This window comes from Nomascus leucogenys, chromosome 13 (assembly GCF_006542625.1).
Source record: "Nomascus leucogenys isolate Asia chromosome 13, Asia_NLE_v1, whole genome shotgun sequence".
NCBI classification, from domain to species: domain Eukaryota; kingdom Metazoa; phylum Chordata; class Mammalia; order Primates; family Hylobatidae; genus Nomascus; species Nomascus leucogenys.
This window is the reverse complement of record NC_044393.1, coordinates 85,857,996-85,880,025: the sequence shown is the minus strand read 5'-3', so window position 1 is coordinate 85,880,025 and position 22,030 is coordinate 85,857,996. Positions and strand designations below refer to the sequence as shown.

Here is a 22,030-nt window from a genome sequence, read left to right as displayed (position 1 = left end):
TGCTGATGATTGGTATGACTTGAAAAATGTTATTCCTATTCACATATGTGATTCCTTTCTGAAAACCTGCTAAAATATTTCTCACTGAATTCTCACAGCTTCCAACAACAACAGGTCAACTGCTTCCCATAGGCTGAAGCAAGGATTAAATCAGAAAAGTGCTTAGAAGTATGGTATCTCTCCTTTCCCCAGTGCAGCAATGGGCAGGGACATGTACGTTTAGCAGACATCACAGGGAAGAGAGGAATTTGGCTCCTGTCTATTTTAAGACAATAAGGCCTTTCTTAGGTTTCATGATAGGGGCCCATGGACTAAGCTATGACTCAGTGGGCATGGCAGCTCCCAGGTAAAATCCTCCTGTTTAAATATTGCAGGGCAAAGCAGCACATCTGGCAGAGACAGGGGAAGGAAGCAAAAAGAATGGGAATTGTTAATTCAGTCCTGAGGAAAGTGGAGTCTATTAGGAAGTCCCAGAGAGCTCCCCTCAGGGCTCACAGGAGAAAGCTGATGTTCAACCCTGAGGATTTGAAAATCCTAGAGAGAGTTTTCCTCCAGCTCTGCCTTCCCAAAGATTCCCCAGCTGAGGTTTTCTCGGTAATCAAAGGTAGCCATCAAAGTGCCTCCCAGGAGAGAGAACTTTTTCTCTTCACATCTGTTTCTTCAAATGTAAAATGGGGACACATTTGATCACAAGACATTTTCAAGTAAAATTTAAAAAATATATAAAATCCTAAGTTTCCCAAAAGGGTGAACTGCTTCACAGAGATCCAGCAGCAGAGATTTCTTTATCTCCTTTTCTGAGAGAACACTTGGTTTCCTCAGGAGGGAGATGGAATAATTCTTCTGAGACATGGTCAGTGAGGTTTTGAGTTTCACAATGAATTATCTGTTCTTTGAGGGTGAGTTGATTCAAGAGACAAGTTTAGACTCATCACTCTTAACTCACTTCTCTGGAGAATTAATTACGGGTGAGGTGCCAGTTAACTTTTGTCAGACACTCAGGGTATTTCTGGCAATGGCACAGTGAAATTTCATCCTTATCCCTGTAAGGAAGGATGAAAAACCCAAGAGTATAAGAGTTGGGCCATGTGGATTCTCATTCAAGCTGTGTCACCTTGGACAAGTCACCAGAGATTGACAATTCTAAATTGCCTCAATGTGTTGCTACTATCCTGTGGGATTTTTTTTTGTGAAAAGTGAATGAGGTGATGGATACATTAATCCTTTGCAAATTGTAAAGGTTTTTTAAGCAAAGCATTTTTAAAATACATTTTATTGTGTATATTTAAGATCTACAACATGATGTTACAAGATATATACATATAATAAAATGATGAGTATAGTAGAATACATTAACATAGCCATCATCTCACAGAGTTATGCAGTCTCACTGCCCCTATGGCAAGAGCAGCTATAATCTACTCATAAAAACCCTGAATACAATACACTGTTAATAATCATAGTCCTCATGCTGTACATTAGATCTTTTGACTTGTTCAACTACATATTTACTGCATCGTATCCTTTGGCCTACATCTTACAGAAAGATGAAGTAGTGGACATACGTTCTGAAACCCCACCTGAGACACCTAATCCACTAGGTATGTTTGAGGCATGATGGGCTATAGAATTATTCTTTTCTTTTTTCTTTTTGAGACAGGGTCTCACTCTGTTGCCCAGGCTAGTGTGCAGTGGTGCAATCACAGCTCACTGCAGCCTCGACCTGCCGGGAGCTCAAATGATCCTCCCCTTCAGCCTCCTGGGTAGCTAGGATTACAAGTTTGCACCACCACACCTGGCTAGATTTTTTTTTTTTTGTATTTTTTTGTAGAGAAGGGTTTTCCTATGTTGCCCAGACTGGTCTTGAACTCCTGGGCTTAAATACTCCACCTGCCTTGGCCTCCCAAAGTGCTGGGATTACAGACATGAGCCACTGTGCCTGGCTCAGAATTTTTCAATTAGAACCACTACATAAAATCAAGTTTCCTAAATCCGTACCAGATGATATCCGGGTACTGTGTTTCACACACCTTGCCTTAGATCAACAAGAAATTACACTTTGAAGTACACTAGTGGCAAGAATCTGTGAGTCTTCTTCTCAAAGAGGAGTCAGAAAGCAATGGGGTAAATTTTTGGCTTCTTTCGGTGCTTTGGGTACTTCCTTTACTGTACACATATGAATGAGCCTACTGTTTACCCAAAGCCCTGATCATTTGAAGTGATGAATGGGGAGAAGTCACATAAAACTAGAGAAATATCACTTGGTGTTTTCATGGACCCATTTCCTTAACACAGGGTACTATGATTTTGGCAGACATCATAAGCTAGATGTTGCCATTTGACCAATCTAACAATCTACCCATGATTCTACCCAGATTTTTAATTACCTTTTTAGGTAAATGTCAAATGAAATAGGATGGTGTAGGGCATATCATTTAAACATAAAATGTTTCCCTTCGATGACAGATTTTGCTCATGGTAGCCAACAGGATAGGTATAGACCTTTGGATGCCATACTGACTCTTTCATAGTTTGGCCTAACCTATGTTTCAGCCTTCCTTTCCATTTCCCCAAAACCACCCTAGGCTGTAGCTACTGAGAATAACGTACGGGACTCTGAATGTTCCATTCCTATGTGTTGGTACATGCTTTACCCTCTTCTGCTAAGTTCTTCCTCTTCCCCCCTCAATCCAGTAAGACCCCACTGACTCTCTAGTGCTTTGTTAAACCAAGATCCAGCTGGGTTAGTCTAATTTTTCCCTGTGATTTGAGGAGTCTTAATGTCTCTGATTTATCACCTGTGTATTGTGTATCATTGTTTTTTCTTCATCTAATCTCTCAGGACAGACTGTAAAGGCTAGAATTATGATGAATCACCTTTGTATCCTAGATGTCTGGTATAGTACCTGTATGTAACTAAGTCTGCAGAAATAAATGTTGAAGAATAAATAAATAACCATTTCTAGTGCATTAACATCTGTCACTTATAAAGCACTTATATGTTCTTTGTATACAACTGACTGAATACTGCAGGGGGACAGAAATGTAAGTTTAAAATGCAGAATAATAAGATGAAAATGTTACATGAATGATGGATCTTTCTCAGTTTTAAATATGGACAATGTCCTCTTTATGTGGCTATACAGATGATACCCCTGAAATTTAAATTATTTTTTAGGAGATGGAGTTGAAGGGAGTATGTGAGACCTGCTCACTTTTGCAAGCAAGCCCTTCTCCAACTCTCCTTGGAATCTTTGGAGTTGTCACAGACCAGAAAAGGAGGAAATTTTTGAGGTCCTATTTGTTTCTCTCTTTGGTCCATTGCTAAGGAGGGATGATAAACTGTCACAGAATTGCCATCCTGTCCAAATTATTTTTACTTTGGGTCTCTATGAAGATGAACAAAACATTTTCTAAAAAGATTGAAGCAAATTAGCTTTCAGCTTTATCAAATACAGTTTCTCTGACAAAGTTTCATCTGTCTTCTGATGGATTACTGGTACCAACTAATAGCATCAGCTCATCTGTAAGCTTGGGGAGTTCACACCAGGAAAAACACAAAACCAACAACCAAACAAACAGAAAAACTGATTTTCTGTGATTCATTAAAATGTTTTCATTTTAAGTTTTGATCTTCACTGAGTGTGGAATTCTCTTAGGAAGTAAAGATGAGCTGCTTTATTGTCTGGCAATACATCTTTTTGATTTTGCCACTGAGTAGCCCCTAAAGAGAATACAGTATTTACAAACAAGGCTTCTGGGATGTTCTCCTATACTCCCCTGTCCTCTCACAGTTCCAAACGCCTCTTAAAATAGCATTGCAAGTGCCTTCCCAACATTCCCCAGGAGGACATCACGTTCCCAGTGTAAGTGACAGTGGTCTGGGAGCACATTCTATCACCTAATTGTGAATTTCTCTGGACTATGAAATGCTCAGTGTCTCAGAAAACACCAGTTTCTCAACTCACCACCAATTGCTTCTCCTCTCCACTTTCCCCTGATAAAAAACAAAGCAAAAAAGACAACCAAAAAAAAAAGGCATTTCATTTTGAAAACATTTGTGGCAAAGCTGATTACATTTATGGTTGTCAAGACTTTAGGATGAAGTAATCTGCTATTTGGAAGAAAAACACTTTGACAGAATTAGGAGAGATGACATCAAAATACAGCTTCTAATTTGTCTTTTTTTCTTACTCTAAAGACATTGCACAGACAATTTTTGCAAATTTGGCACTCAACGTGACAACAGTTTCCTAATGACCTTATGAATTGGGGAAGCAAAAGAAAGAAGCAGATTTTGATGCCGTTTTATAAAAGAGTTCATCCATCATACTTTCTTCAGCTTTTGAAGTTGTCATACATCTCCAGGGAACAAACTCACTGTGTAATTAGTTTTCAATTATTCTCAATCATGTAAAGTTGCAAGATTAAGTTGATGTATTTTTATGAGCATCCACATTATTTTTTAAAAATACATGACTCCAAGTAGACACTGCAATGATTAATGAAAACCCTAATCATTTACAGGCAATTCAGTAGGAAAAATGACTAGATTATATTTCCAAAATATCTGGAAAGCAAGAAAGTAGATGCTTTCAAGATTAGAGTAGCTCATTGAGCCAGGATTGATTCTCAGCAGGGACTCAAAGAACAATACAATGGCCAACACATGTTCTGATAGGTTGGCGTCATTTCATACCTGTCATTAAAGTTTTGACAGTCGCTCATGTTTGAATCCAGCCCTTCCAACAAAATCTTACCACTAAATTGTAAGATCCCTTTGTAAAACATCAGGGAAACAGAAGAGGAGAGGTGAAAAACAGAATCGAAAGTCCCACACAAACCAGAAAGAATAACAAAGAGTTTTTATAGCCTCATATCTTTCTTAGAAGGAATAAAAGTCTAAGATTGAAAATAATCATGTGGAACTTTCCATAGGAGTATTCATTGTAGGGTGATGAAACTGATAATGGGTTATCAAGGTGTTCAGACTCAAAATCTTGTTTCTATCACCTCTGATCACTGTCACCCACATAATAAGCTACGACTGTTTTTACCCTTAGTAAGTCTCCTTACTATAAAATAAAGGCATCAGACTAGATGATGTTGGACACCCCACTAAATCTTTAAATCCATGAAGGTGAAGATATTAAAAGTAAACTAACAATGACACAACTGTCTCCAAACTGAATATACTTATCTACTACTTTGTACTGCCTGAAACTGTAGTACCCTTTGGGAGATACCAGAGGCTCAAGACAGGGAAAGATGCCAAAACCTTCTCTTTCTAAGCTCCCTAGAAGGTGGTAAAGACAAGTGGAAGATCCCCACTGCTTAGGTCCACTGTAACTGTTAAGGCGGAAGTAGTGCTGTTAGGAGGGAACGCTAAGCCCTACGTAAGAGAGCAGATGAAAGTGGGCACCTAAGTGTGGTACTTCTCCTTCCTCTTTTGAGTGAGGCTAAGGCTATTGCATGGCAAATTATCCAGAATGTTACTTAGTTTCATGAGGTATATTATTCTTCATCTTTGTTCATTTATCTTTTACATAGGGTCAAGTAAAAAGAGAAAACTGTACTAAATCCATCCCTAATATGGAAAAAAATATACTGTTTACATCATATGCAATGTTTAGCTGGCTAAAATTTCTTTTAACATATATAATATGCATAAACAAAAAAGTCTGGTCTCTTTAAAAGTTCGTGTGTTTCCGATTAATTAGATTCAGCTTAAACAAAATAATATTACTATATACCTATAAGCATGGCCTAGAGGAAATTTTGCTCAGGCTTAGATAAAATATTGGTTTCGAAAGTGGAAACATTTATCAGAAAGGAAGTTTTATTTTCAAAGAAAAATTTTACCTAGAAAGAGTTTCTTTGAGCTATTTCAGAAAAGAATAACTTGGTATTATGAAACCAACAGAAGAAGCAGATTGGGGTAGTAGGAAACTTGGAACTTTTAGCAGACTACTAGCATAAAATATCATTAAATAAATATTTATTGAGCTCTGCTATGTGCCAAGAATAGAGGCAGGCATCAAATTAAATGCTGAGAAGAAGGAGGGGGGAGGAGGAAGAGAAAGGAAGAGGAAAAGGAGGGTGAAGAGGGGGAGGAGGAGAAGGGGGAGAAGAAAGGGGAGGAGAAGGGGGAGAAGAAGGGGGAGAAGAAAGGGGAGGAGAAGGGGGAGAAGAAAGGGGAGGAGGAGGAAAGGAGGGAATACAAGTCCCATCCTTATGGAGCAGGTTTCTTTTAATGAAACCAGAGAATATCAAAAGAATTTTGTTGTATAAAGGAGTTGAATATAAGGTATGAATGTAAGAAAAAGAGTAGGTCCACGTGAAGAGGTTAAATTGTCAAGTTAAATAAGTGGGTTCCATTAGCTTCCGTGTGTAAAGCCGGTGTCTAAATAGCTGGAGGGACTAGACCAATATTCAAACAGTATCAATTTCCTAAAGGCAGAGGATAGAGAAAACACCTCAGAGGGGTACTAAATAACCTCTTAGGACTTCCCTTACTTCTCAGATAGGAACAAGAATACTCTGTCTGCTATTGGTAAAACAGATTTATGGTGTTTCACTTAAAGGTTATTTAGGGGTCAGTATGGTCTTGCATAAAATGGTCTTTCAGCTAGGTTTTCAGTTTTTTAACTTAGCTTCGTCATGGCCACGGCTGCTGAAGATTGGAAGATGATGTGACAAAGAGAAGAGGAAAGTAAACAGCCCTGTGATACTTTTTCCTCTCCTCTTCTTGAATTTACACACTCAGAGAAATAGAAGAGTTGTCCAAACTTGGGAAACAAATCACTTAAATCTTTCAACAGAGAGAAGTGAAAGATTTTTATTGTCTGAATTAAAAAAATCATGTAAAAGATATAATCACAGGAAAGTAAAAACAGTTAAAAACTACAAGATGCTAAGAAACAATGCTCTTTTCTACGTACTGAAATTGGGATATGGTGGGTTAAAGGAAGATGAAAAAGAGAATTAAAATATTCAGAGCACGAGTTCTGTGACCAGTTTTAGAAAGTTCTAGAGCTTAAGAATATGGAAATGTAAGATTAGAGGAAATACAAAACAAGAATAAAATAATATAATGGCAAAAAGAAAAAAATATTTCTCTAACGCCTGGCTAAAATTTATCTTCAAGAAGCATGGCAAAACATTTACTGATTTAATGAAAATCCCAAAGAAAAGTGAATGCAATGGACTATCATTCAGTGCTAAAAAGAAAGGAACTATCAAGTCATGAAAAGACATGCAGGAACCTTAAATGATTTGAATTTACACACCAAGTGAAAGAAAGTTGTTACTAAGTGAAAGAAGTCATTCTAAAAAACTATATACTGTATGATTTCCATTACTTGACAGTCCGTAAAGGCAAACTCTAGTGACAGTAAAAAAATCAGTGGTTGTCAGGAGTTAAGGTAAAGAGGGGACTAAATGGAAGGGGCACAGAGGGTTTTTAGGGCAGTGGAAATACTTTGTATGATGCTACATGCATACAGTGGCGTCTACATACCATTATACACTTGTCCAAATTCAGGGAATGCACAACACCAAGCAGGAACCCTAATGTAAACTATGGGCTCTGGTGATACTGATGTGTCAATGTAGTTCATCAATTGAAACAAATGTATCACTCTGGTGGGGGAGGTTGATAGTGGAAGGGAGTAGGTGTGTGTGGGGCCAAAAGGTTTGTGGAAAGTGTTCTTCTCAATTTTTCTGTGAAATTAAAACTGGCCTAATAAATAAAATCTATTAAAAAAACTATTGCAGCAAGAAAAAAATTCTTTCCATAATTATATGTAGTAACAGAAAAAAAGCTAATTGAATTTTAGATAACTGACCTTCTGGTATCAAATGTCTCACATGTATTAGAAAAGTAAAGTAAGAACACTCAGGAGTTTGGGAGAAATAATACTTTTAAAATGTAGCCAAATGTTTACTGCAGGTGAAATGAGTAAGTCACACTAATTTAATTAAAATATGCAAACCAAACAGGAATGACCTTTAGCAAATCTGACCAATATTTGGTGCAGGGATTTCAATGATCTGGAGTCCCAAGTCTTAGGGGATAAACTGAATGAATTTAGAGTCACCATCACCATCAATTATTTCTGAAAGTGCATCTCAGAGACCAAGAGATGCCGAAATATAGGAACAGGGGCAATAGCTATTAAAGGAGAAGAGAGCAAGGCTGCCAATAATTGCCAATACTCTAGATCCCATGTCTACTAAAATAACGGAATTAAACTGGACCAGAAAATGTAACAAACCTTACACACTAAGATAAACTACAGAGAGGCAAGAGCAATTGTAGCTGAGGAATGGAAGTGAAAAAAAAAAAAAAGATCCAAGAGGAATGGACCACGGGAACTTGCATTCTGATGAAGAAGCTAGAATAAGCTGGTGAATAGCAAAGGGGAGTCATCTGACAATCTCGGTTTTTTTCCATGAAAATGACCCCTGCGATTCAAACTGAACATTTCAATGATAGGAAAATCTCATTTTATTTGGTTTGAATAGGAAAACTTGCTAAGAAATAAAGATGGCTGCCTTTCTTTCCTAATGCTAGATGATAAATTTATTTGAGTTTTCAGTAAATTCTTACAGAGAAAGAAGCCAAGGTATCTCCTTATAAATGAGAGAAATTTAAAGAGGAATGCTAAGGATGTGAATTTCCTGGAGAATGTGTTATGTAACTAACAAACTGCGAGGGAGGGGAGTAATTATCACTTTAATTAATTAGGCCCCTGTTACAGCTCCCTTGTGAAAGATAATCCTTGATTAAAAGTGTCAGTATGTAAAAATATTGATGGATATTGAAATGTAACAGTGTAAAATTTCAATTAATTGTGAAAAAGAAATTAGCTGGTATTACCATTTACCAATAGACAGTCATGATTTCCAGAAGATATGGGGGCATACAAATAAATGATTAGTTAACAATGGACATGTAAACAGGAAAAGAATTATTCCAAGCAGGTTTATCCCTTAGGACATCTAGCCTCTTTGGCCTTTTGTTTGTGCATCTGCAATGCAGAAGTTAAGGTTAAGTAATGGCAATTGTTTTGCAGAGGAAGGAAATAGATATAACAGTATGAAATAGAAAGAGATCAAATAATGACGTTTTACTGATACTTAATGTTTTCCTAATCAACAGAAATGTTGCAACATATGTATGTTATATAAACATCAATAAATATTGTATGCCTTGGAAATTTCATACCTGACAGCCTTGCTGAGACTTTTTCCACCTCTGTGCCTAGAAAGAGCTCCCAGGGAACTATGAAGGCTCAAGCACTTTTAAATTCAAATTATGCTAAGCCAGGAGGTTAGTTGCAAGGAGACAGATTCCAAACTTCACCTAAGACTGATTCCTTTACCGTGAAGTCTGTTTTCATGACTTCATTTTCTGAACACTGACTAGAAGTGAGACTTGCTTCTATTTCTTTTTCTTCTCTCTCTCTTTTTCCTTAGCCTTATCAGAATTAGATGCCAAATAAAATAATGAGATATCCTCTGAAAGAACTGCTCGTGGTATAGTAAACCAAAACAAAAAACATTAAAAACTGATCTTTGACCTTAGATGTGGAAATAATGCCGAGCCACATACTCACTCTTAGGCCTAGAATAAGTTGTTTAGTGTCAGCAAGCCAAGGTTTCAAGATTTAGAAAGAAAAAGAAATAAATTTACCACATCGGGTGGGCATGAGGTATAGAAACAATACATGTAAAGAAATGGCATAGGTTCTAAAATTTGGTAAACACTCAAAAAACAGCAGCTGTCATTTCATGGTTTTGTTGCCATTATTATTCTCACAGAAGAGTATCTCACCCCAAATTCTGAAATTTCCCCTAATAAGGATATAACCAGTCATGGAAAATATCCAGTCAGGCTTATTTTAAAATAAAGCAAAACTGAGATTGCTTGTTTACTGTTGAATGATACCCAGTTGCCAGAGAGAATAGAAACTAAACCTATATCATCTACCCCTCCTCCTGCCTTCAGTACCTCCATCCAGCATAGCACAAAGAAAAATAAAGTCTTTATTATTTAGGCTTACATGTGAAGACATAACTGCCTACTCCACTGATAAAATCTGATAGAAAAGTAATTTTGAGGATAAAGCAAGAAAACAGTGGGCATATCTGGGAAACATGCTTTGGCCCTGGGGCTGCTCTTTATCTTCTCCCTAAAATGAAACCAAATGCCCTGATGCTCTCCAAAGAACACAATTAAGTAGAATTTTCTTATCACTTTCTATTTTCATGCTGGTTATGGTAGAAGCTCTTCCCCTTGTAACAGTGCCAAGGAAGGCAGAGTATTAGAAAATCTTCATCGTGTTCAACAATGTAAAACTGGGTATGAAATGTATTTTTTCCCCTACCAATCAAATTATTCTGTGCTTATCTTTTATAGAAAGGAAGAAAAATTAGGCTTCAGGTAATTATTTAGCTCACGGTCACATTCCTCCTAAAGAGTTCCTCGGTAGTTAATTAAATAAGAAATAAGAAGCTTGTTTTCCAACGTGATTCTGTCTTGTTTATTGGCTTGGCATGAATGAGGAGGTGAAGAACGGCTTATTTGCTTTACTCAAACAGAAGAATCATCAGCATGACTAAGGGTGAACAATAACATCAAGAAAAGTCATTATAACTTTCTTATTCCTAGAGGAGGTATCGTACCCGCCTGTTACTTGGGATCATCAGAGTGCAACAACATTTTGCAACAATGACAGTGAAATGTATCAGCATTAACATTTAAGACAATTCTCTCACTTTCTCTAACTCCTCCACAAGAGTTGGGAGAGAAGAAGAGGAAGAAGTCCAGGTGCTTGATCCAGCTACATTAGTAATAAGAATCTACAGAGAACACCAGATAGAAGAATGCAGAGAGGAGCTCTGGAATCATGAAGATATATATGATCTGTGAAGATATTAAACGAATGAAAGGAATTTAAGAGGGAAAAAGATGAAACAAGAAATAGAAAAGAAATCAAGTACTTATTTCTTAAACAGCCGAGACTGATTTAACTCCAAGGACATATTGTATGCAAATGGGACTGTGCCACATCTAAACACACAGGTATCTAGGTTTCCTCTACATTGAAAGATGTGCTTCTTAATCTATAGCTGTCTTCCTGAATTGTTATTCATTGTTCACACTAGAATTTGCCAAACAAATCAAAAAGTCTCGGGCTACAACAAAGCTCTCTGTCCGGGCCCTAATGGAAAATACACATAGTACTATTGGCAGTGACATTTTGAGTCGTACATCCTGTCTTCTTTCCTCCTTGATGCTTTTATGTTCCAGTTCATCAATCTGTTATTTAAAATGTAGTCCTGTGATTTCCCACCTCAGTATCATGGAAGGGGCTTGTTAAAAATCTAGATTCCTGTCCCTAATTCCCAGCCTGACTCAATATCTTTACACGAGGAATAAAGTATCTCAGATACTCAACCTGTGAATTAATCTCTTTTAAATGACTTCTTAGAAGATAGTAGTTATTTAAGTAATTCAGAATCTTATCATTTAAAGCACTATACCTGGTGACTATGAATATTGATTTTTGAAAAAGTGGCCCCAGTTCTGCCAAGAGGTCAACATTCAAGGATATTTAGGATTCTCAGCCTCAGAAAAGAGAGGTCCTGCTTTTCTGAGCCCAATAAATACAGATAGCTTCAAAAGACTGCTTTGCTACCACAGTTTTTGTTATGTATTTGCACTAATCTTAAAAACGTAGATCCTCAGTTTTATTGTTGCTGTTACTCATTGTCCATGTGCTGGAAATTTGAACTTAAACTAGCCCTTAGCCTGTGAAGTTGCTTACAGCTTCTTTGATACAATAAAATGGAGGGGTACTATGCATATCTATGCGGTTACACACTATGCAATAAAATAGTAAAATTATTTTGAAAATAGAAAGTGATTTAAAAAATTCCACTTAATTGTGTTATTTTGAAACATCAGGGCATTTGGTTTCGTTTTAAAGCGAAGACAAATATACAAATGTAAGTGTATATTGCCATCATTTATAAAATATGGCCTCTATTCTCACCTCATCTGTATCTCTACAACTTCTAGCTGTTACTCTACTACCAGCACCAGATAAAACCATCCAAGTTGCCTAGCATTTTCGTAAGTTAGCTCCTTTGTAAATAATTTGTTTTTTAAAATAAAAACACCCATGGCTTTACCTTCCAAAACATGTTGCTATGAATAATAAGGGCTAAAAATGTCATTATTATTATATTGATTAGGCATATAAAAATAACAGGAATATACTGAGCACCTAGTGGGCGCCAGGTGATGCACATGGCTGTGAAAGATTAAATGAGATAGAGGATGCAAAATATTCGTTAAATTCATCATATTATATCATACCTTTTCATGAGTATTATTATTAGTTTGAGGAATGGCTAGAGTGTAAGTGTGAAGCTTATCATTGCCTGTTAGTATTATAATAATAATAAATTCCGTGAAGAGGAGGAAGAAGAGGAGGAGAATAAAGGGGAAATAAATATATTGGCTAGTATTTGCTTAGCATGTACACTGTACCAGTCATTACACTAATCTATGTGCATGGATTCTCTCCTTGTGGAGTTGGAGGATGAAGAAATGCCTGTGAGAAAGATGGCTGGCAAAAGGGCTCTATGAGCTATGGAAGCTCTCACATGGGTTTGATCTCAGGGTTTATCCTAGACAGATGAGAAACACTGAAGAATTTTAAACAGGAGAATGACATGTTCAGATTTGCATTTTAGAAAGGTCACGCTGGCAATGTGAGGAGTAACTTGTACTAGAGAAAGACTGGAGAGTGGGAGACCAGTTAGAAGCATATGGCTCTGGTGATAGTTCATGTGAGAGGTGCGAAAGGTCTGAAAAGATGCCTGGATGGAAAGAGGGGGATGGATTCCAGGGAAGCCTCTGAGGGAACAGATTTAACCTGGGGACAGATCAGAGGGCAGCAGTGGAATTTGGAGTGAGAAAGAAAGAAGATATGTTTATAGCATATCAACCTCACTTCTAGTTTGCCATGTATTTAGGGATTAATAAAAATGTGCAGCTTGATATTATTATTCACACAATCATGTAAGTAAGAGTAAAACTTTACGTTTCTCACCTAACAAATATCTCCACTCTGTCTTTCTCACATGTGTGTGTATGTGCATATGTGTATGTATATATGTATATACTTTTCTTGCTGGATATATATATATATATAAAATTCATGTGTGTGTATATGTGTGTATATATGTGTATATATGTGTGTATATATATGTATATATGTGCATATATATACACTCATACACACACATGCATTTTTTACATATATATGTATATATCCAGCAAGAAAAATGTTTCCATTCTAAAGATAGAAGACTTCCATTTAGAAGTCTTAAAGACTTAAATGTACAGAATATTCTATCAGACTGTCCTCCCAGGGGTGTCTCAGTGGCGTCTCTTTTTCTTCCATAAGAACATTTTCATAACAATGTTAAATATGTAAGGGTATAAATATCCTTCCCACCCCTTTGCCATAACTGTATACATAGTAAACAACATTTGACATGCCCAGACAACAAATGTATTCTACTAATCTCTTTGCTTAAAAACATATTAATTCAAAGTCCTTCTTGCTTAGGTCCAGTTGAATTTTTGTTTGAAATTGAAATTCTCCCTAAGCTTTAAAAAGGATGTCCTTGTCCTATCCAGTCCAATGTGCTTCCAGTTATTGAACACCAGAGGGCATCATTCAGTGAAAGCTTGGATTTGGGAGGGAAGAGGGGAGAGGGGAGGACAGAGAGAGAGGGAGGGGGCATGGGGGAAGACAGAGAAAAAAAAGAGAGACAGAAGGAATTCCATTACTAATGAAAAAAATGAGAAAACTGAGTTTTTAGTGTGTACCCTTATCTACCATGAAACATTACCATGGTAACAGCACCAGTTAAGATGATTGTATATTTAGGTCATAGTATAAAAGAAGGAGCTAGAACATGTGAAGAAAAAAAAAAAAGAGAAATAAATAAAGTAAGACAAAGATATATAAAGAGTGGAAAGAGGCAAACCAACTGGAACCTACCTCATTCTTTGCTAATAGCAGTTTACAAAGTAACATTATACTTTTCAAAGCACATGTGGATAATAAATACTAATTCAAAGTAAATGGAGCCACTGAAATTCAGAATCTTAAGTGCCAACAACCTTATAGAAAAAGAGAACTCATTTAGCATGAAAAAATGAAGAGACAACTAGACTGGGATTGGGATGTGTGTGTTCTTATGCAGTTCTTGGTTAGCTGTGTCACCTTGAAAAAGTCTCTTGATCTGCTTCCTATCATGAACTCAGCTGTATGATATCAAAATTATCTTTTATTACTATGCATCAGTCAAAAGAACTTCTGTTTAATAATGTCTTAGTATTGCTGAGAGGTGAAAATGGCATCGGCCAAAATTTTGGTGCCCTTGTTTACCTCTGCCAGAGGCAATCACTGACTAAACAAAACAAGCACGTGCCAACTAAGAACCTACTCAGCCCTGCATCTTCTTTGCTTAAGGTTTGGAGGATCTAACAAAAACATGCAAAGTTGTATTAACAGATGGGGACAACAACACTGAACTTCTGAATGCCACAGTTTTGTTTTCCCCAAACACAGGGAAAACAAGTGCCACAACTATTTATAGAGAGCCAATCGACACACTATAAGAACTAAGACTGTGGAGTCCAACAGCTTGTGTTTGAATCCAGGGGCTGCAACTTACTAGCTGTATGATCTCGGGTCATTATCAGACCCCTCTGAATGCTGATTTCTTCCTGTAGAAAATAACATCTACTACATAGGATTGTTGCAATGATGAAATGAGAAAATTGATTGCTGTAATAACTCATTCAACAAAGATTTAATACGTTTCTTAGGTATGCCTGGCTGTATTTTAAGCAGTGAGGCTAAAGCAACTGACAAAACAGAAAATATCATACGGGAAGATGCTTAGAATAATGCCAAAGACTTAGAACACACTCAGCAAAAATACCTGCCTAAGGAAAGGTGACTTGCATCTCTTTCCCCACATACCACCTCCACCACATAGGCCAGGTGAGCTGTGGGATATGCAATCAGTACACTTATGCCATTTATCTTAAATGAGAGAAGTCCTGATGCCTGCTCAATGAACCAAAGGTGGACAGAGTGGGTACAGGAAACAAAAGTCAATTGTTAGTAGTCACAAGGTGGACATTGGTGGCATTCAATACATAGGAGTCTATTGAGAACTATGCCACAGAGAGTCCATGTCATAAAATCTCAAGCAAGTCAAATATAAGTTTAAATAAAGAAAACCAATTCTTCAAGAGAACTGTGTGGCAAAATGTTTCTGTCAGTCTCTATCCTATTGAGTAAAGTGGGAAAAGTTTAAGACAGGATTGAGAATGGTGTCTGGGTGGTCATGTGAAGATAATAGAAGGGGTTCACTCACATGCATATTCTAAACAAAGGCTGACATCAGTGATGGAGGTTGAATCCAGCACGATTATTGATATACCTACAGATTCTTGCCCTCATTTTTCTCTCTCCCATTCCCTCTTCATTTCCCTTTTATTCTAATTTCTTCTCTTCTCCCTCTTTTCTACTTGTTTTAACTTTACTCATTGTTGTGGGTCAGAGAAACATATGACTCCTAATTAGCCAGCCTAACTTCCATTGAAGACAGTGTCATTCATGCTTTTTGTGCCTTCTCTACCTGCCAGCAGTCCGGGACTGTTGTTTTCTTTGGACCTCTGAAACCACCCATTCCTATTGGCCCTGGGGAATGGCTGGTCTGGAATTGGAACTGGAAAATTGTCCAGTAAAGACACATCTGGATGCTTGACTATCTGGACTTTCTGGGCAATGAAGGGGATAGGGTCAAATTTAGAGCAATATGTGTGTGTGTGTGTGTTTTTAAAACATGAAGGCAACAGTCTCAGCCTCCCAGAATTGAAGGACTGTGGGAACTCACTCCAAAGGGACTTTTACCAGCATTTGACCTGCTAGTTCTTTCCACATCTGACTCTGAAGTTAGTTGAGAGCTGAAAACATACTCTTTGGATTCCCTTTTACTGGAACTATGACAGTATTCAAATCCACCTATTTGCTCACTCCAGTTCGCCTCCAGGCACCCTCAAGCACCCTTCTACAAACAAACATGCCTCTTTATTTTATAGGAAAACGAAGCATCTTTCAGGCAGTCTAGCCCTGGGAATTTGAAGTCCTAAGACTTTCCCCCATTCCCACCCCACCTCATTCACAGAGCTTTATTTTAAAATGGTAAACAGATTTGGCTGGAGTTCTCACCTCTTTTTAGGGTCAGGTTAAATTTTTTACGTTTTAATTGGCATTGTTGTCTAGCCCAGGAAAGCAAATAGAGTCAATAGGAAGTTGCTTATCCATTGTATTGCTGCAACTGGAACACATTATTGATAATAGTAGTAACAATAATAATTCACCTGGCATTAATTTATTACTTCTGAGTCCTCAGCTGCCAAGCCTGCAAAGCTAGGACATTGTTGGCACAAAATTCTTCCATTCGTTTGACAAGTCTCAAAAGTCCACTTTCTGAACTGCAGCCGAATACAGCTCCCAGCTTAAAATTGTCTCTTGGCCAAGTCAATTGTTCTTACTTCTGTAATCATCAGTGCCTTTATTATTACCTCCCCAACAATGGCACAGGTATGCCTGTTTGTGGCTTCTGTTTAAAGATACCATCATCTCTAATTTTTTCTTATCAATGAAAATGCATATATTTCCTATCATATGGTTGCACGTATTTACCGATTGCTCACAAAGTGCAATGCGCTGCCTTTGCCGCACAATCCCGAGTTCCTTACTCTGGAGTTTATTAAAAGCTTCATTTTGAGAGCCCTCTCATTGGGAGACGCCAGGATTGTCAGAAGCGAACAGAAGCGCTGGCGCACCCCAGCACCAGGCATCGAACTTCCCTGGGCAGCATGGAGAAAAGCTGCCGCCCGCCGGTGGGCTCCTGGCAGGGACGCCCAGCGGCGGGGCGGGGCGAGATGGGGGCGGCCTGCAGCGCTGCAGTCGCAGGCTCCGCACAGCCCGGCCCGTTTTCCCCAGAGGCTCCCTCCCCTCATGCCTAACCCCAGTTCCAGTTTTCCGCAGGCCTTTCGGGTTGCCCCAGGGTTTCTCTCTGGAGTCTAGGCTGACTCCCCTCTCCACCCGCAGAGCCCTGCGTGGGCCATGGCCATGACCCTGGCGGTGGCTGCAGGCGTCCCGGACCGTGGAGCAGGGGCTGCGCGCCGGAGCGCTGGAGGGTGTGTGGCAGAGCGTGGGGACTGGTCGCTGTGTGCTTGTGTCGCTGGCTGCGTGTACTAGGGGATGGGCAAATCACACGGCTGCCACATACCCACTGCCACCCAGCGCTAAGAAAAGAGCAGGAAAAGCAAAACAAACAAAAAAGAAAAGAAGAAAGGGAAATAGAAAGTCAATGTTGGGGATTCCGGAGCTTGAGGAGTGGGAGGCGCCGCGCTCTTCTTGGCTCGCAGCGCCTGGGCTGGCAGACTTGGAGCCCTGGGTGGCCGCAGTCACAGACGTGCTGTGGCGGTGAACTGACCTAAAGACGCGGGAGGGCGGCCTGGGTGAAATGTCCACCGACAGTTCTGCTGGCTTTACGCGTTTACCTCCAATTCTCTGTTCTCCTCCAGCCTCTCTGCCTCTGGCGACCCTCCCTGCTGGTATTTCCGTACATGCAAGAGCCTTGGCATCATCGCCAGGGACTGGCGGGTCGGCGGACTCTGCCTGGGACAATTCTGTGTCTCGGCAGCCTCGAGGACGGCGATGGGCAGGAAGATAGAGAAAGGGATGCGGGTGCTGGAGGCGGACGGAGGCAAAGGGTGTGCCGCCGTGTGTGTCAATAATTCCGGGCAATTTTCACCTCTCCCAGACGAATCTCTACTTACCCCGTGAGGGGCCCCAGGGGCGCCCGGCAGCGCGCACAGGTGGAATTTCTGCGCGTCTACCGGCACCAGGCATGGGCCGCACCTGTCCGGGTCCGAGAGCTACAAGTTAGCGGCGATTGCCCCGACCTCAGGTGCGGACTCCAGGGGACATTGCGGGGAGGGGGAGGGGTGCAGCGGTCCCCAGTTTACGACCCCGGGGACTGCCGGGGCGGTTCAGGACCCACTGTGAGTTAGGTGGCGAAGCCCAGGCACTGTCTGGTACCTCATGAGCTTCGGGCTGAGACCTTGTCCCCCAGCCACGGCGGACAGTCCGGCTCCTGCGCGGGGCTAAAATAGGATGGGATTGCAGAATGCTTCCCTCTCCTTTGTCTTGGGACCCTTTACCCCATTCTTATTGCTTCTCCTCCTTGGCCATGACCCGGAGACCGCAATGGGAAACCTCTCCAGCGCCCGAGGGCTGCTCCGAAAGCGGAGCCGGGGGACAGCTCGGAGCCCGGGCGAGCCGGGCCTCCATCCCACAGGCACAGAAGACGCGGTCAGACCCCAGCAGGAGGGAACCCGAGGGGCGGGAGGGAAGAAGGTCTCCTTGTCTTGTCCATGGCCGCATCTGGATTGGGTGGCGGGAGGGGGGTCGGCAACAGTAGAGGGAATTGGGGGCTGGAATAGGGAGCGATGCCGGGACAGCGCAGCTCCCAGGCTGCTTTCGCCACATTCGGCTGGACTCAGTGACCCTCGGAATCGCAGGGGTACCTCGCCTCGCGCTGTGCCTCATTTGCCCCTTCCTTCCAGACCCGCCATCACTGCCCCCAACCCTCCAAGCCCCAGGATCCAAAGTTTCCGTTTGAGAATCTGCACGTGGGGAAGACCTCCCTCCAATTCCCCCAAGCCCCGACCCCTGAGCCTCCAGTTTGGGGGGATATGAAGGGAGAGACCCCCTGGTGTCAGGGCCCCTGGTGTGGGTAGGCGGAGAGCTGCACAGTGCGGGGTCCTTACCTGTCGCTGATTTCGCTCCAGTTGCCTCCCTGGCTGCTAGGTGGTGGAGGCTTGAAGGAGCGAGGAGTCCTTTGTGGGTTCAGGGCCGATCCGCCCAGGCTGGAGCTGCGCACCGCTTAGAGTCTGAGGCCAGCCACCGGTTCTCTTTCTCCCTTGATCTTGCAAAAGAAAAGGAAAAGATTAGTTGATGCCGAGACACTGTAGGGGTGGGGCGGGAGAGGCGGGAGAGGAGGGAGAGAACCGACCCAAAGGCTCTGTCGAGAGCTGCGGGGCTGGCGCGCGCGCGGGCAGAGTCACGCACCCCACACTCGTCTCAGCCACTTGGCTAGTCTGTGACCCGTTCGTGGTTTAGACTGGAGTTAAATTGACGCTGCCCCCGCCCTCCACGCCAAACCACTAAGGGAGAAGCAAACAAGACTTTCAAACCTGGCTTTCACGAAGAGCCTGGAGACCAAAATAGAACGGAGACCTGGATGCCTCGGCGAGCTGGGCTGGATTCATTTCTTCACCAAAGTGCTTGGGGAAGTAGGAATTAGTTTTGGGAGGCAACACCTATTCCGGTACCTCGGCAATTTACTGGTGAAATCTACGATTTCCAGGCTCTGGCCAACCCGCAGCCTGGAGTGTGTGTGTGAGAGAGAGAGAGAGAGAGAGTGTGTGTGTGTGTGTGTGTGTGTGCCCGCGCGCGCTCCCTAGGTCTTTGCGCCTGGGCGCCTTTAGTACAGCAGGAGAGCGTGTCTGTATTCGTGCGTGTGTGTTCGATTAGCTGCAATGGGCGGACAATTTCTGGAGAGAACATTTACAATTTTCTTTCAGTATGACAGGATTAGTTGCTGTTGAAGGCGCTCCTCCAATGAAATCTTCTGTGCTCTCTGATTTGGCGGTTCTTCTGAGCAAATATGACAGCCTTTTCTCCAGGCTCTTTTTCGCTCCTCTCCATTTCCATCCCCAGAGCCCAGCTCTCCATCTGCAATTTCTACATCAGAACCACCCCCAACCCCGAGTCCCTTCCCTGCAAGTGTGTGAGTGCTACAAAGGTGACATGGCATATTGGGAAGAATGCAGTATTGCTTTTTGTTTGTCGGAGATACTTAAGCCCAGTTTTTCCAGGTGGGAAAATGTTAGACTAAATCCACTATGCTTTATAAATATGTAATTGTGCTGAACTATTCACAGATTGTTTATTTCTTTGGAGCTTTGACAAATGTATTCAAAGGAGAAGTAATTTTTTTCTCTAATTTTAAATATGAGCCAGTGACCATGTTTTCTTCAGCTAATGGGCAGTAGACTGCAGAATATATGTGTATATATATATATACATATTCAGAATATATATATATTCAGAATATGTATATATCCAGAATATATATATCCAGAATATATATATATCCAGAATATATATATATCCAGAATATATATATATCCAGAATATATATATATCCAGAATATATATATATCCAGAATATATATATATATATCCAGAATATATGTATGTTTGATGCTTCAGGGAATTTGTGATCTCCATGAAAAAAAAATTAGGATGCAAACTTTCTGTGTTCAGACCTGACTTTGGTGTTTATTTCTTTATTTTAATGAGAAATTTCTTCCAATAATTGTATCTATTATTTTTAGATACTAATCTCATTTGATAAAAGTACAATGATAGGATTCTAAAGTGTAGCTGAGGCCAAAACTTGCTTTTGTAAAAGCATATGTGTATGTGAATATAACATTGATATACTATATATTACATAGGTTTTATTTTCTCTCATCTAACTTCAATCAAATAAAGAGCAAGAAGTGGAAACCTTACATTGAATAGTCCAGAATTGGACACATCACTTTTTGGGTCACAGGGATAGACAAAGAGCAAGTTAAAGATACATTGATATAATATAATATAGTCAATTAAATTCAGTTCATTTCTTGACGTCCAGGGCTTTGCTAGGTATTAAAGGCCATCCAGAAGAGCAAAAACCACTGTCCCTGTGTTTTTATAAGCTTCTACTCCTATTGACAAGAAAAGACACTTCATATGAAACATCTATATAACAGTTGACAATCCAATGATTAATTTTATAGCAGTGTAAATTTATTGATAAATGGAAATGCTGTAGCTGAAAGTTTCTGCCCTTTTTGTTAACTCTTAGCTATCACCAAGCAGGACCTGACACAAAGTTGATTTTGCTTGATTGAAGTCATCCTAAAATACAGCATTACAATACTGTGTCTCTGCCTTCAACCTCCATACATACATCCCACCATCACTGGGTGATTGTAAGATACCTGTGAGAAAATCAAAACAGCCCTGCTAAGTCTTGTTCTCAGCCTCTCCCAGCATTTGTTCCACGACATTAAACATCTGATTTTGTCATCTCTCCTCTCTTAGACACTCTTTTCAGAATGAATTCACATTTTCCTTTTTTACTCCATTATTTCTGTCTACTGAGCCTCCATAAGCCCATGAAGCTGCTTGAGTCTTCTGGAACACACACAGACACACACCCATCAAAGCAAAATAGTGAGGAGAAATAGATCCCTGGCCAGCAATAGACAGGAAAACCCAGTGATTTGTTACTCTTTTGTTCCTTTACATCATTAAGAACACTAAGCCCCCTTTTACTAATAAAGCTACACATTCCAAAATGAGCAACAAAATAAATAACCAATGAAGGCAAACGAATATTTTTCTTAAACCTCAATAAAACAGAGTCTGTGGGTGACTGAAGTGCTGTTTAATAGAAGTCAGTATACTTAAGGCCTTTTGGAGAGGAGTTGCACAGGGAAGCATCATTTTTAGCAAAGAGTCATCAATTATGTCCATTTTCTTTTTCTAGGTCATCACTTAGAACACATCTTCATATAGACTTGTACATCTTCATATAGACTTGTAACTCTGCCATTCACTGTGATTTTAGAGAAATTGTTTAACTTTTCTTTGCCTCAGCTTCTTAAACCATAAAATGGGTATAGCATACATGTTGGGGTTGGTAGGAGGGATATTGGAAGTAATTCATGTGAAATTCTTAAAAGAGCACGTGGCACATACCAAATTGCTATAAATATAACATTGTCAGTCAA

General features: G+C 40.2%; 1 protein-coding gene and 1 long non-coding RNA gene across 8 annotated transcripts in view; one reads left to right on the top strand and one right to left on the bottom strand.

Moving 5' to 3' along the window:
- Positions 1–19,722, bottom strand: part of CHRM2 (cholinergic receptor muscarinic 2) — a 155,748-nt gene extending 136,026 nt beyond the window's left edge. For 2 of the 7 annotated variants that reach the window (XM_003261382.3, XM_003261383.3), the window contains exons 1-2: positions 19,376–19,722; positions 18,950–19,107 (exon numbers count right to left, since the gene is read on the bottom strand). The gene's annotated coding sequence lies outside the window, so the exon portion shown is untranslated. Of the gene's footprint in view, positions 1–18,949; positions 19,123–19,194; positions 19,284–19,375 lie in introns of those variants that run through there. The other 5 variants (XM_003261384.3, XM_012512137.2, XM_012512138.2 and 2 more) reach the window with 3 other exon arrangements.
- Positions 1–22,030, top strand: part of LOC115838005 — a 263,290-nt gene that overhangs the window by 148,682 nt on the left and 92,578 nt on the right. The gene's annotated exons all lie outside the window — the stretch shown is intronic.